The sequence below is a fragment of the Ranitomeya imitator genome, chromosome 2 (genome assembly GCF_032444005.1).
Source record: "Ranitomeya imitator isolate aRanImi1 chromosome 2, aRanImi1.pri, whole genome shotgun sequence".
In the NCBI taxonomy this organism is placed as follows: domain Eukaryota; kingdom Metazoa; phylum Chordata; class Amphibia; order Anura; family Dendrobatidae; genus Ranitomeya; species Ranitomeya imitator.
Window position 1 is genome coordinate 30080397 of NC_091283.1, and position 16821 is coordinate 30097217.

Genomic DNA, 16821 nt, shown 5'->3' on the forward strand with positions numbered 1-16821 from the left:
GCGGCGACCCGGCCCGGTATACAGGTCAGTATGTGACCCCATGAAACCTTCCTGACTGGCTGTATATGGCAGTGGCGGCCCGGCCCGGTATACAGGTCAGTATGTGACCCCATGAAACCTTGCTGACTGGCTGTATACAGCCATGGCGGCCGGCCCGGTATACAGGTCAGTATGTGACCCCATGAAACCTTCCTGACTGGCTGTATACGGCTGTGGCGGCCCGGCCCGGTATACAGGTCAGTATGTGACCCCATGGAACCCTCCTGACTGGCTGTATACGGCTGTGTCGGCCCGGTATACAGGTCAGTATGTGACCCCATGAAACCTTCCTGACTGGCTGTATACGGCAGTGGCGGCCCGGCCCGGTATACAGGTCAGTATGTGACCCCATGACACCTTCCTGACTGGCTGTATACGGCTGTGTCGGCCCGGTATACAGGTCAGTATGTGACCCCATGAAACCTTCCTGACTGGCTGTATACGGCAGTGGCGGCCTGGCCCGGTATACAGGTCAGTATGTGACCCCATGGAACCCTCCTGACTGGCTGTATACGGCTGCAGCGGCCCGGCCCGGTATACAGGTCAGTATGTGACCCCATGACACCTTCCTGACTGGCTGTATACGGCTGCGGCGGCCCGGTATACAGGTCAGTATGTGACCCCATGACACCTTCCTGACTGGCTGTATACGGCTGCGGCGGCCCGGTATACAGGTCAGTATGTGACCCCATGGAACCCTCCTGACTGGCTGTATACGGCTGCGGCGGCCCGGCCCGGTATACAGGTCAGTATGTGACCCCATGACACCTTCCTGACTGGCTGTATACGGCTGTGGGGCCCGGCCCGGTATACAGGTCAGTATGTGACCCCATGACACCTTCCTGACTGGCTGTATACGGCTGTGGGGCCCGGCCCGGTATACAGGTCAGTATGTGACCCCATGACACCTTCCTGACTGGCTGTATACGGCTGTGGCGGCCCGGTATACAGGTCAGTATGTGACCCCATGACACCTTCCTGACTGGCTGTATACGGCTGCGGCGGCCCGGTATACAGGTCAGTATGTGACCCCATGACACCTTCCTGACTGGCTGTATACGGCTGTGGCGGCCCGGCCCGGTATACAGGTCAGTATGTGACCCCATGACACCTTCCTGACTGGCTGTATACGGCTGCGGCGGCCCGGCCCGGTATACAGGTCAGTATGTGACCCCATGACACCTTCCTGACTGGCTGTATACGGCTGTGGGGCCCGGCCCGGTATACAGGTCAGTATGTGACCCCATGACACCTTCCTGACTGGCTGTATACGGCTGCGGCGGCCCGGTATACAGGTCAGTATGTGACCCCATGACACCTTCCTGACTGGCTGTATACGGCTGTGGCGGTCCGGCCCGGTATACAGGTCAGTATGTGACCCCATGGAACCCTCCTGACTGGCTGTATACGGCTGCGGCGGCCCGGTATACAGGTCAGTATGTGACCCCATGGAACCCTCCTGACTGGCTGTATACGGCTGTGGCGGCCCGGCCCGGTATACAGGTCAGTATGTGACCCCATGACACCTTCCTGACTGGCTGTATACGGCAGTGGCGGCCCGGCCCGGTATACAGGTCAGTATGTGACCCCATGACACCTTCCTGACTGGCTGTATACGGCAGTGGCGGCCCGGCCCGGTATACAGGTCAGTATGTGACCCCATGACACCTTCCTGACTGGCTGTATACGGCAGTGGTGGGCCGGCCCGGTATACAGGTCAGTATGTGACCCCATGACACCTTCCTGACTGGCTGTATACGGCTGTGGCGGCCCGGCCCGGTATACAGGTCAGTATGTGACCCCATGACACCTTCCTGACTGGCTGTATACGGCAGTGGCGGGCCGGCCCGGTATACAGGTCAGTATGTGACCCCATGACACCTTCCTGACTGGCTGTATACGGCTGTGGCGGCCCGGCCCGGTATACAGGTCAGTATGTGACCCCATGAAACCTTCCTGACTGGCTGTATACGGCTGTGGCGGCCCGGCCCTTTATACAGGTCAGTATATGACCCCATGACACCTTCCTGACTGGCTGTATACGGCTGTGGCGGCCCAGCCCGGTATACAGGTCAGTATATGACCCCATGAAACCTTCCTGACTGGCTGTATACGGCAGTGGCGGGCCGGCCCGGTATACAGGTCTCCATACAGATGTAACGCACAGGAGACGCGTGTGACGAGGCCCCCGGGACCGCTCCTCTCGATAGCTCTGGGGGGACCTTTTCTCCCTGGCACCTAACAGCTTCCTAATGAATACTAATTATTGCAGAAATTCGTCATCACCGCTCTTTTAATTGCATTTTAATTAGGCATGTTAATTAGTCTAATTAGCGGCAGATAGCGGTGACAGTAGCACCGCGAGCAGGAAGTGAGGGGAGGCAGCGGGGTGACATGGAGGGTAATTATATATGTACATCCCGTACATTTCTATACACATCGTGCGTCTATCCAGCTGCTGGGAGACTACAACTCCCAGCACATCCTGGCAGAATGCTAGGAGTTGTAGTTTCACGCCAGCTGAGAGCCTATAGGATCCTGTTGCGCCTTCATCACCGCATATTTAACGATTTATTACCATAAATTACAGCTCGCGGCGGGAGATTTACATTTCGGTGACTATGTTTAGAAACGTGCGCTCGGATTTACATAAGATCCATATATTTCCATCGCTACGTGGAGAATCTGCTGAGATCTGTCACGTTACATATGATCCAGTGATCCAGCGTTTATCGAGGACCCGACGCTCGCCAGAAATAGGTATTTTTTTACTTGGTGTAAACGCCGCTGTTCTCCTGAATCCGGCAATGCTTTTCTTTTGTTCCTGCACCTCTCCGTTCCTGAGATATGGCCTCCTCTTCCCTCTGTATAAATCTACTCTTGTTAGACAAGTGGGCGTGGTAATGCTTCAATGGGGGTTTTCTTGATGAGCACACCCTCTTGGCTAACAAGACTAGATTTATATGTAGGGTAGAAGAGGCCTTATCTCAGGAAAGGAAAGCAGCAGGAAGAAAAGAATAACATCTCTGGATTCAGAACGGCGGCGTTTACACCAGGTAATAAATAGCGCTCCTCAGCCCAGAATATTGTGGAGTGAAAATCATTATGGCCGCCATAGTACAGCTCTCACATCAGTCGTCTTGAGCTCTTCTGGGCTCTATGGAATGGACATGTCTCATGTGGGAATCTGGGTGGTAAGCAGTACGGCCACCATTACAGTTCCTAGGGGGTCTTCACTACGTCCAGGACGCGTCAGTGCACGCGGGGAATCCTGGAGTCTAGAGGAGCAGAGCGACAACGTCTTATGAGGGTGGATTCACACTAAGTCGCCATCCGACCACCACGACCAAAACGGCTAAAAAGGCGGGAGGCATCGAGTCCTACGTGTGAAAGGTGCGGCCGTACGCATGCAAAACTACGGCTGGAATGGAATGTTGTGACGCATGCGCACTACTGACAGAACTGAATGCTCTGTCGCATGCGCATTGCTGTTGACAGAGAACTGAATGCTGTGATACATGCACACTACTGCGGACAGAACTGAATGCTCTGATGCATGCGCACTACTGCTGACAATTGTGCTCTGATGCATGCGTACTACTGCTGACAGAACTGAATGCTGACGTATGTACACCACTGCTGACAGAACTGTGCTCTGATGCATGTGCATTTCTGCTGACAGAACTGAATGATTTGACGCATCCGCACTACTGCTGACAGAGAACTGAATGTTATGATACATGCACACTATTGCTGACTGAACTGAATGCTCTGATGCATTCACACCACTGCTGAGAGAGCTGAATGCTGATGCATGCGCACTACTGCTGACAGAGAACTGAATGCTCTGACGCATGCGCACTACTGCTGAGAGAACTGAATGCTCCGACGCATGCGCATTGCTGTTGACAGAACTGAATGCTCGGATGCATGCGCACTACTGCTGACAGAACTGAATGCTCTGATGCATGCGCACTACTGCTGACAATTGTGCTCTGATGCATGCGCACTACTGCTGACAGAACTGAATGCTGACGCATGTACACTACTGCTGACAGAACTGTGCTCTGATGCATGTGCACTTCTGCTGACAGAACTGAATGCTCTGACGCATGCGCACTACTGCTGACTGAACTTAATGCTCTAGGTTGAAGTGAAGGACAGCATCCAATCCAGGTGAAAACAAAATTTTCTTTATTGTGCCATAAATGCGACGTTTCAACCTCAAGGGTCTTTCTCAAGCATACATAACAATCAAAATGACAGAAAGCCAACCATGTGACTGGTGGGCATGCCTTTCTGGTAACCATGACGGCGACGCATGCTTAGTCAAGTGACGCTTGGACGTGGGGCCGGTGGACATGCGCACTGCGATCAGGGGCTGTCCGCATGCTGTGATATGGGTGAGCCCTTTGAGATATGGTTGGCTGAAGTCCGGCCATGTGATGACGCATGTGGGCGTTCGATGTGTTCCGGCGAGGTGAGCCTGGATTGGTTCTGGTATACTGGGTTAGACTCATGTCGGTACTTTGGATTGGGCCCACTGCATGAGCATTGATTTGCTGGTGATGAATTGGGAGACACAGGCTGTGTTATTGGCTGATCGCGTGCACGAATGCCTCTATGAACCTAATGATTGCTCCAGACATGACAGGCAGCTGAGTTTATGTAGGTTTTGATTCCCTACATGTGCTAAGTGTTATGGCTATGGATTGTATTTTGCGCTATATGGGATGTTTGGGACATTGTGAAAAGTTTTTAATCTTGTATGTTTTATTGATTGTAAGTTTTACACTGTTAATATGATTACCAAACACTGTTTATGTAAATTGCATGGGCGGTCACGGATGAGGGGATTGGTGGGTGATTATCCACTTCCTATTTGAGGCCGTCATTTTGATTGTTATGCATGCTTGAGAAAGACCCTTGAGGTTGAAACGTCGCATTTATGGCACAATAAAGAAAATATTGTTTTCACCTGGATTGGATGCTGTCCTTCACCTCAACCTATGGTATGTACTTTTCCACTTGGGTCCAGTGGAAATAGGACGGGCGTCCGCCTTTGTCAGTAGTGCGGTCAGCCGCCATTTTTCTGTTTTGAACTTAATGCTCTGACGCATGCGCACCACTGCTGAGAGAACTGAATGCGGACACATGCGCACCACTGCTGACAGAACTGAATGCTCTGACGCATGTGCACTACTGCTGACAGAGAACAATACTCTGCGCACTACTGCTGACAGAACTGTGCTCTGATGCATGCGCACTACTGCTGACAGAACTGTGCTCTGATGCATGCGCACCACTGCTAACAGAGAACTGAATGCTCTGACGCATGTGCACCACTGCAGAGAAAAATGCTGACGTATGCAGACATGCTGACAGAACTTTGCTCTGATGCATGCGCACTACTGCTGACAGAACTGTGCTCTGATGCATGCGCACTACTGCTGACAGAACTGTGCTCTGATGCATGCGCACCACTGCTAACAGAGAACTGAATGCTCTGACGCATGTGCACCACTGCAGAGAAAAATGCTGACGTATGCAGACATGCTGACAGAACTTTGCTCTGATGCATATGCACTACTGCTGACAGAACTGTGCTCTGATGCATGCGCACTACTGCTGACAGAACTGTGCTCTGATACATGCGCACCACTGCTCAGAACTGAATGCTGACGCATGTGCACCACTGCTGACAGAGAACTGAATGCTCTGATGCATGCGCATTGCTGTTGACAGAACTGAATGCTCTGACGCATGTGCACTACTGCTGACAGAGAACAATACTCTGCGCACTACTGCTGACAGAACTGTGCTCTGATGCATGCGCACTACTGCTGACAGAACTGTGCTCTGATGCATGCGCACCACTGCTAACAGAGAACTGAATGCTCTGACGCATGTGCACCACTGCAGAGAAAAATGCTGACGTATGCAGACATGCTGACAGAACTTTGCTCTGATGCATATGCACTACTGCTGACAGAACTGTGCTCTGATGCATGCGCACTACTGCTGACAGAACTGTGCTCTGATACATGCGCACCACTGCTCAGAACTGAATGCTGACGCATGTGCACCACTGCTGACAGAGAACTGAATGCTCTGATGCATGCGCATTGCTGTTGACAGAACTGAATGCTCTGACGCATGCGCACCACTGCTGACAGAACTGTGCTGATGCATGCGCACCACTGCTGAGAACTGAATGCTGATGCATGCGCACTACTGCTGACAGAACTGTGCTCTGATGCATGCGCACTACTGCTGACAGAACTGTGCTCTGATGCATGCGCACTACTGCTGACAGAACTGAATGCTCTGATGCATGCGCACTACTGCTGACAGAACTGTGCTCTGATGCATGCGCACTACTGCTGACAGAACTGAATGCTCTGATGCATGCGCACTACTGCTGACAGAACTGTGCTCTGATGCATGCGCACTACTGCTGACAACTGTGCTCTGATGCATGCGCACCACTGCTGAGAACTGAATGCTGACGCATGTGCACCACTGCTGACAGAGAACTGAATGCTCTGAGGCATGCGCACTACTGCTGACAGAGACCATTGAAGTGAATGGATCAGCGTTGACACCTGCGCTCATTCCCATTGACTGAATGCACCAACAAATGCACACTGAAATACACCATGGAAGTGAATGAAGAGGTGGTCACACATGCGCACTACGGCTCCATTCACATGGAGGAGTGACCGTCTAAGTGGCCATGGTTGTTACCTGCACCTGCTGGGGACAGAAAGAGGCAACTGAATAAGTTGATTTGTTTTTAATGTTAAAGGGTAACTCTAGACATTAGGATACAGGATCACAGATATTCCATGAAGCGTCCCCTCCGGACTGTTCTGTGAATCTGAATGGTGTCATCAACGTCTTCTGGCCGGAACACAGGAAGTGTTGTCATAGGGGAAGAGGCGCCAGACAGTAAAGACAATGCGGTAAAGCCCTGCATGTTAGTAGATCTTAAAACACGCTCTCTGCTTATTTTCACCAGAGACAGCGCCACCCTGACCAATGGCCGTGCCTGGTACTACAGCTCAAGTCAAGGTTTGTACGAGGGCGGCACTGTATACGCCGGGTGTATATACTCTGGGTGTGTGACCGCTGCAGACAGTCGCCACGTGGTTTTTATATAACCATACACAAGAGAAAAAGGTTAAAGCATCTTGGAGTGGAAAAAAATGGATCAAATAATGACTTTAAATTGCCCTTTTTTGTGTTTTTTTATAATTCATCAAACTTTATCAATATAAAAAAGGAAAAAATAAATAAAAATCCTGATTTATACAGTGGGTCATTTTCTGCAGATACATTAATGTAGAGTGGTGATCTGTAACCACAGGATGAAGGGAATCTAGAGGGAACGTTGTGTGAGGCGAGGGCGGACACAGGAAGTGTGCACACACGGGGACGTCAGACGCACGGACGCCCCCCCACACTACGCTATGAGGTCACCAGCGAGGAGGCGGCTCAGTGCTGCCATCTGGTGCCCACAGTGCACATAGGCCAGAGGTGGACACTGGTGAATCCCCCCCAGATGACACCGGATAATCAATATTTCGCTATTTAGGGGTTTCACACTTTTTATTATATATGTGTATTTATGTAATCCCGCACGCTCAGAATCTGTACGGTGGCCCACATGGCTCTCTTAGCACCGTGTGCCGCCATATGGCGCCAACATGAAACGTGGATTTTGCACTTGTGACAATGCTACAAGCCTAAAAAAAAAAAACACCACATAGGCCCGATTCATCATTTACATTTTTTTTTCTAATCAAGATTTCTTTTTATTTTCGTCATGAATTCTGCGCAAAAATTCGGTATTTTTCTTCTACATATTAAAATCTGCACTGAACTTTCAGACATATATGAAGGGGCCGGAGGACATTTTGCACCAAAACGTTGAGATTTTAACCCCTTCATGACCCAGCCTATTTTGACCTTAAAGACCTTGCCGTTTTTTGCAATTCTGACCAGTGTCCCTTTATGAGGTAATAACTCGGGAACGCTTCAACGGATCCTAGCGGTTCTGAGATAGTTTTTTCGTGACATATTGGGCTTCATGTTAGTGGTAAATTTAGGTCAATAAAGTCTGCGTTTATTTGTGATAAAAACGGAAATTTGGCGAAAATTTTGAAAATTTCGCAATTTTCACATTTTGAATTTTTATTCTGTTAAACCAGAGAGATATGTGACACAAAATAGTTAATAAATAACATTTCCCACATGTTTACTTTACATCAGCACAATTTTGGAAACAAAATTTTTTTTTGTTAGGAAGTTATAAGGGTTAAAATTTGACCAGCGATTTGTCATTTTTACAACGAAATTTACAAAACCATTTTTTTTAGGGACCACCTCACATTTGAAGTCAGTTTGAGGGGTCTATATGGCTGAAAATACCCAAAAGTGACACCATTCTAAAAACTGCACCCCTCAAGGTACTCAAAACCACATCCAAGAAGTTTATTAACCCTTCAGGTGCTTCACAGCAGCAGAAGCAACATGGAAGGAAAAAATGAACATTTAACTTTTTAGTCACAAAAATTATCTTTTAGCAACAATTTTTTTATTTTCCCAATGGTAAAAGGAGAAACTGAACCACGAAAGTTGTTGTCCAATTTGTCCTGAGTACGCTGATACCTCATATGTGGGGGTAAACCACTGTTTGGGCGCACGGCAGGGCTTGGAAGGGAAGGAGCGCCATTTGACTTTTTGAATCAAAAATTGGCTCCACTCTTTAGCGGACACCATGTCACGTTTGGAGAGCCCCCGTGTGCCTAAAAATTGGAGCTCCCCCACAAGTGACCCCATTTTGGAAACTAGACGCCCCAAGAAACTTATCTAGATGCATAGTGAGCACTTTGAACCCCCAGGTGCTTCACAAATTGATCCGTAAAAATGAAAAAGTACTTTTTTTTCACAAAAAAATTCTTTTAGCCTCAATTTTTTCATTTTCACATGGGCAACAGGATAAAATGGATCCTAAAATGTGTTGGGCAATTTCTCCTGAGTACACCAATATCTCACATGTGGGGGTAAACCACTGTTTGGGCACACGGCAGGGCTCGGAAGGGAAGGCGCGCCATTTGACTTTTTGAATGGAAAATTAGCTCCAATTGTTAGCGAACACCATGTCGCGTTTGGAGAGCCCCTGTGTGCCTATGCATTGGAGCTCCCCCACAAGTGACCCCATTTTGGAAACTAGACCCCCCAAGGAACTTATCTAGATGCATATTGAGCACTTTAAACCCCCAGGTGCTTCACAGAAGTTTATAACGCAGAGCCATGAAAATAAAAAATAATTTTTCTTTCCTCAAAAATGATTTTTTAGCCTGGAATTTCCTATTTTGCCAAGGATAATGGGAGAAATTGGACCCCAAATGTTCTTGTCCAGTTTGTCCTGAGTACGCTGATACCCCATATGTGGGGGTAAACCACTGTTTGGGCGCACGGCAGGGCTCGGAAGGGATGGCACGCCATTTGGCTTTTTAAATGGAAAATTAGCTCCAATCATGAGCGGACACCATGTCACGTTTGGAGAGCCCCTGTGTGCTTAAACATTGGAGATCCCCCAGAAATGACACCATTTTGGAAACTAGACCCCCAAAGGAACTAATCTAGATGTGTGGTGAGGACTTTGAACCCCCAAGTGCTTCACAGAAGTTTATAACGCAGAGCCATGAAAATAAAAAAAAAAAATTATTTTCTCAAAAATGATCTTTTAGCCTGCAATTTTTTATTTTCCCAAGGGTAACAGGAGAAATTTGACCCCAATATTTGTTGTCTAGTTTCTCCTGAGTACGGTGATACCCCATATGTGGGGGTAAACTACTGTTTGGGCACATGCCGGGGCTTGGAATTGAAGTAGTGACGTTTTGAAATGCAGACTTTGATGGAATGCTCTGCGGGCGTCACGTTGCGTTTGCAGAGCCCCTGATGTGCCTAAACAGTAGAAACCCCCCACAAGTGACCCCATTTTGGAAACTAGACCCCGAAAGGAACTTATCTAGATGTGTGGTGAGCACTTTGAACCCCCAAGTGCTTCATAGAAGTTTATAATGCAGAGCCGTGAAAATAATAAATACGTTTTCTTTCCTCAAAAATAATTATTTAGCCCAGAATTTTTTATTTTCCTAAAGGTTACAGGAGAAATTGGACCCCAAAAGTTGTTGTCCAGTTTCTCCTGAGTACGCTGATACCCCATGAGTGGGGGTAAACCACTGTTTGGGCACACGTCTGGGCTCAGAAGGGAAGTAGTGACTTTTGAAATGCAGACTTTGATGGAATGGTCTGCGGGTATCACGTTGCGTTTGCAGAGCCCCTGGTGTGCCTGAACAGTAGAAACCCCCACAAGTGACCCCATTTTAGAAACTAGACCCCCCAAGGAACTTATCTAGATATGTGGTGAGCACTTTGAACCCCCAAGTGCTTCACAGACGTTTACAACGCAGAGCCGTGAAAATAAAAAATCATTTTTCTTTCCTCAAAAATTATGTTTTAGCAAGCATTTTTTTATTTTCACAAGGGTAACAGGAGAAATTGGACCCCAGTAATTGTTGCGCAGTTTGTCCTGAGTATGCTGGTACCCCATATGTGGGGGTAAACCACTGTTTGGGCACACGTCAGGGCTCGGAAGTGAGGGAGCACCATTTGACTTTTTGAATACGAGATTGGCTGGAATCAATGGTGGCGCCATGTTGCGTTTGGAGACCCCTGATGTGCCTAAACAGTGGTAACCCCTCAATTCTACCTCCAACACTAACCCCAACACACCCCTAACTCTAATCCCAACTGTAGCCATAACCCTAATCACAACCCTAACCGCAACACACCCCTAACCACAACCCTAACCACAACACACCCCTAACCACAACCCTAAGGCTATGTGCCCACGTTGCGGATTCGTGTGAGATATTTCCGCACCATTTTTGAAAAATCCACGGGTAAAAGGCACTGCGTTTTACCTGCGGATTTTCCGCGGATTTCCAGTGTTTTTTGTGCGGATTTCACCTGCGGATTCCTATTGAGGAACAGGTGTAAAACGCTGCGGAATCCGCACAAAGAATTGACATGCTGCGGAAAATACAACGCAGCGTTTCCGCGCGGTATTTTCCGCACCATGGGCACAGCGGATTTGGTTTTTCATATGTTTACATGGTACTGTAAACCTGATGGAACACTGCTGCGAATCCGCAGCGGCCAATCCGCAGCCAAATCCGCACAGTGTGCACATAGCCTAATTCTAAAGGTATGTGCACACGCTGCGGAAAACGCTGCGGATCCGCAGCAGTTTCCCATGAGTTTACAGTTCAATGTAAACCTACGGGAAACAAAAATCGCTGTACACATGCTGCAGAAAAACTGCACGGAAACGCAGCGGTTTACATTCCGCAGCATGTCACTTCTTTGTGCGGATTCCGCAGCGGTTTTACAACTGCTCCAATAGAAAATCGCAGTTGTAAAACCACAGTGAAATGCGCAGAAAAAAACGCGGTAAATCCGCCATAAATCCGCAGCGGTTTAGCACTGCGGATTTATCAAATCCTCAGCGGAAAAATCCGCAGAGGAACAGAATACGTGTGCACATACCGAAACCCTAACCCTAGCCCTACCCCTACCCCTAACCCTACCCTTAACCCTACCCCTAAACGTACCCCTACCCCTAACCCTACCCCTACCCCTAGCCCTAACCCTAACCCTACCCCTAACCCTACCCCTAGCCCTAACCCTAACCCTATTCTAACATTAGTGGAAAAAAAAAATTTCTTTATTTTTTTATTGTCCCTACCTATGGGGGTGACAAAGGGGGGGGGGTCATTTATTATTTTTTTTATTTTGATCACTGAGATATAATCTATCTCAGTGATCAAAATGCACTTTGGAACGAATCTGCCGGCCGGCAGATCCGGCGGGCGCACTGCGCATGCGCCCGCCATTTTGGAAGACGGCGGCGCCCAGGGAGAAGACGGACGGGACCCCGGCTGGATCGGTAAGTATGATGGGGTGGGGGGGACCACGGGGGGGGGATCGGAGCACGGGGGGGGGAATCGGAGCGCGGGAGGGGTGGAACGGAGAACGGGGGGCGTGGAACAGAGCACGGGGGGGCTGGAACGGAGCACGGGGGGTGGAACGGAGCACCGGGGGGGGGGTGGATCGGAGTGCAGGGGGGGTGATCGGAGCACGGGGGGAGCGGACAAGAGCACGGGGGGGAGCGGAGCACTGGACGGAGGGGAGCCGGAGCAGTGTACCGGCCAGATCGGGGGGCTGGGGGGGCGATCGGTGGGGTGGGGTGGGGGCACATTAGTATTTCCAGCCATGGCCGATGATATTTCAGCATCGGCCATGGCTGGATTGTAATATTTCACCCGTTATAATAGGTGAAATATTACAAATCGCTCTGATTGGCAGTTTCACTTTCAACAGCCAATCAGAGCGATCGTAACCACGAGGGGGTGAAGCCACCCCCCCTGGGCTAAACTACCACTCCCCCTGTCCCTGCAGATCGGGTGAAATGGGAGTTAACCCTTTCACCCGGCCTGCAGGGACGCGATCTTTCCATGACGCCACATAGGCGTCATGGGTCGGAATGGCACCGACTTTCATGACGCCTACGTGGCGTCATGGGTCGGGAAGGGGTTAAAGAAAAATAAGTTGCAATTGATAAATCGGACGAAAAAAATAAATAAATCTGGAAATCCCAAAGCTTAATCACAATGGGGGAAATAAGAGGGAAAACAAAAAAACACAAACCGAGCCATACACGTAAAATAGAACTTAAAAAAAAGGCGCAAAAATTAAAAAATAAATAAATAAAATAAAAAAATGCAAAAAAAAAAAAAAACACTAAAAACTAGTTCCAGCCCCATCCTTCCCTGCTGATTGGTGGCCATAGGCTGAGGAGCAGGTGGCAGCAATGCGCCTGTGATCTACCAGACTCCTGTACACAGAACTATCAAATATGTCATAAAGGGATGCACCGGCTCATGTATTAAAGAGCTACACAGCTCTATAAATGGCGGGGGCGGAATAGATGTCTGACAGATCCCTTTATATGTGATTTCTTACAACACTGCTACTTTGTTATGCTGCAAATTTCCAGAAAATCCTCAAGAAAACGTGCAGCAATGTGGAGTCCGCTGTGGAAATGTCCTGAGTGCAGTGACGTCTCTGTGCCGGGAGAAGTCACGTCAGACCCGGCCGCCGGAACATGGAGTCAGGTACTGGACTCGTGTCCTCACATCTCCAAGCACCAGACGAGGAAACCAGCAAAACGTCTCCTGAATAAAAACGGGGTCACATTGTGCCCTATAATGTATAACAGCCCCGGTACCAGTAACACAGAGGAACGCGGAGACCCCGCAGCACAGAAGCGAGGAGGGTCCGCACCGCCAGGATCACACCCCAAACACAGCAAAGAAGCGCTCAGAAAGTGACCAGAATAACGCAAAGGGCGAGATGATCTCCGAAATCAAAGAGAACTAAACTGCATAACTTTCTAAATAAAATATCGTAGTTACTTACCGATTACGGTATTTCTCTGACTCCATGACGGCACCACGGAGAGAGGGATCCGCCCTCAGGGACAGGAAACCTACAGGTGAAAGGGATCCGCCCTCAGGGACAGGAAACCTACAGGTGAAAAAGGCAGAACCTCTCTCCCACATCAGAGCCTTAACAGAACTTCAGCTGTAACTTTAAATAGTTATTCAAACAAAAAATACTTTAATTTTAGGCTTATCAGAGGCACCGCGTGACTAATTATTAATGACTAAACTTAGTGTGCACACCCACACGTGAAGGGAGGGAATGTACGGGTGCCGTCATGGGATCAGAGAAATACCGTAATCGGTAAGTAACTACGATATTCTCTTACCCCCATGATGGCACCACGGAGAGAATTTCATAGAATGTGTACTAGGGGTGACCACTGCCTCCAGGACCCTTCTGCCAAAAGTGAGGTCTAGTTGGTAATGTTTAAAAAACGTAGAGGGAGAAGACCAAGTGGCCGCCCTACATATCTGCTCAATTGGTGCTCCCGCTCTCTCTGCCCAGGAGGTCGCCACCGATCTGCTCGAATGAGCTCTGACTCCTTCTGGAATGGCTTCTTTACACGAAGAATATGACAGTACGATGGCATCCCATACCCATCTCGCCAACGTGGCCTTCGATGCTTTATGCCCTTTGTTTGGACCCTGAAAGCACAGAGACCTATCCCTCCTTCACTCCCTCGTGGCTGATAGATATTGGGTTAAGCATCTTTTAACATCCAGTGTGTGTAGAAGTTCTTCCTATTTCTGGGGTTTGGACAGAAAGAGGGTAAAGCGATCTCCTGAGATCTATGAAACCGTGACGCCACTTTAGGAAGGTAGGATGGATCGGTCCTAAGGACTACTCTGTCCTCTAATATCTGGGTCAGAGGCGGGTGTGCTGATAGAGCCTGCATACCACAAATTCTGCAGGCCGACGTTTGCGCTACAAGAAGAGAGGTTTTAAGGGATATTATTTTTTAAGAAGCTTGTGATAAGGGTTCAAAAGGTGCTTTATAGTCAGTGCAGAAAGTACTAGGTTTAGATCTCAGGGAGGTGTAGTGTGGTGGACAACTGGTCTAGATCTACAACCCCTGGCAAAAATTATGGAATCTCCGGCCTTCGAAGATGTTTATTCAGTTGTTTAATTTTGTAGAAAAAAAAGCAGATCACAGACATGGCACAAAACTAAACTAAAGTTGTCAAATGACAACTTTCTGGCTTAAATAAACACTAAAAGAAATCAAGAACAAAAAAAAATGTGGTAGTCAGTAATGGTTACTTTTTTAAACCAAGCACAGGGGAAAAATTATGGACTCACTCAATTTTGAGGAAAAAATTATGGAATCACCCTGTAAATTTTCATACCCAAAAATAACACCTGCATCAAATTAGATCTGCTCGTTAGTCTGCATCTAAAAAGGAGTGATCACACCTTGGAGAGCTGTTGCACCAAGTGGACTGACATGAATCATGGCTCAAACACGAGAGATGTCAATTGAAACAAAGGAGAGGATTATCAAACTTTTAAAAGAGGGTAAATCATCACGCAATGTTGCAAAATATGTTGGTTGTTCACAGTCAGCTGTATCTAAAATCTGGACCAAACACAAACAACCTGGGAAGGTTGTTAAAGGCAAACATACTGGTAGACCATGGAAGGCATCAAAGCATCAAGATTGGAAACAAAGCAATATGTCTCCAAAACAGGAAATGCACAACAAAACAAATGAGGAACGAATGGGAGGAAACAGGAGTCAACGTCTGTGACTGATCTGTAAGAAACCGCCTAAAGGAAATGGGATTTACATACAGAAAAGCTAAACGAAAGCCATCATTAACACCTAAACAGGAAAAAAAAACAAGGTTACAATGGGCTATGGAAAAGCAATCGTGGACTGTGGATGACTGGATGAAAGTCATATTCAGTGATGAATCACGAATCTGCATTGGGCAAGGTGATGATGCTGGAACTTTTGTTTGGTGCCATTCCAATGAGATTTATAAAGATGACTGCCTGAAGAGAACAGGCAAATTTCCACAGTCATTGATGATATGGGGCTGCATGTCAGGTAAAGGCACTGGGGAGATGGCTGCCATTACATCTTCAATAAATGCACAAGTTTATGTTAATATTTTGGACACTTTTCTTATCCCATCAATTGAAAGGATGTTTGGGGATGATGAAATCATGTTTCAAGATGATAATGCATCCTGCCATAGAGCAAAAACTGTGAAAACATTCCTTGAAAATAGACACATAAGGTTAATGTCATGGCCTGCAAATAGTCCGGATCTCAATCCAATTGAAAATCTTTGGTGGAAGTTGATGAAAATGGTCCATGACAAGAATCCAACCAGCAAAGCTGATCTGGCGACAGCAATCAGAGAAAGTTGGAGCCAGATTGATGAAGAGTCCTGTGTGACGCTCATTAAGTCCAGGCCTCAGAGACTGCAAGCTGTTATAAAGGCCAGAGGTGGTGCAACAAAATACTAGTGATGCGTTGGAGGGTTTTTTTGTTTGTTTTTCATGATTCCATAATTTTTTTCTCAGAACTGAGTGATTCCATAATTTTTTCCCTATGCTTGGTTAAAAAAAGTAACCATTACTGACTACCATATTTTTTGTTCTTGATTTCTTTTAGTGTTTCTTAAAGCCAGAAAGTTGCCATTTGAAATGACTTTAGTTTTGTGCCATGTCTGTGATCTGATTTTTTTCTACAAAATTAAAAACAACTGAATGAACATCCTCCAAGGCCGGTGATTCCATAATTTTTGCCAGGGGTTGTATTTGAGTCCTTAATAAATCTTTTTATCCAGCGATTCCCTGCTAAGTCGCAGTTGTAAAGGGCGCCTAGCGCTGCCACTTGAACTTTAAGAGTGCTTGCTGCTAAGCCTTTTTCCAACCCCTTTTGAAGGAACTCTAGCACTTTCTGAATTGGGATCTCCCCCGATAAACTGGCACCTGAAACTGACAAAAATCTCCTCCAGACCTTCCCATATGCTCTAGTAGTTACTGATTTTCTACTTAACAAGAGAGTTGAAACTAAGTTTGAAGAGAATCCTCTCTTGGTTCAAATTCCAGGCCGTCATATGCAGGCTTTTCACTTGCGGATGGTTTACCGGTCTCTGACACAGGTGGTTTGGGATATCTGGGAGAACCCAAGGGTCTGTTATAGACATCATCCGCAGCCACGAAAACCATGCTCTTTTCGGCCAAAAG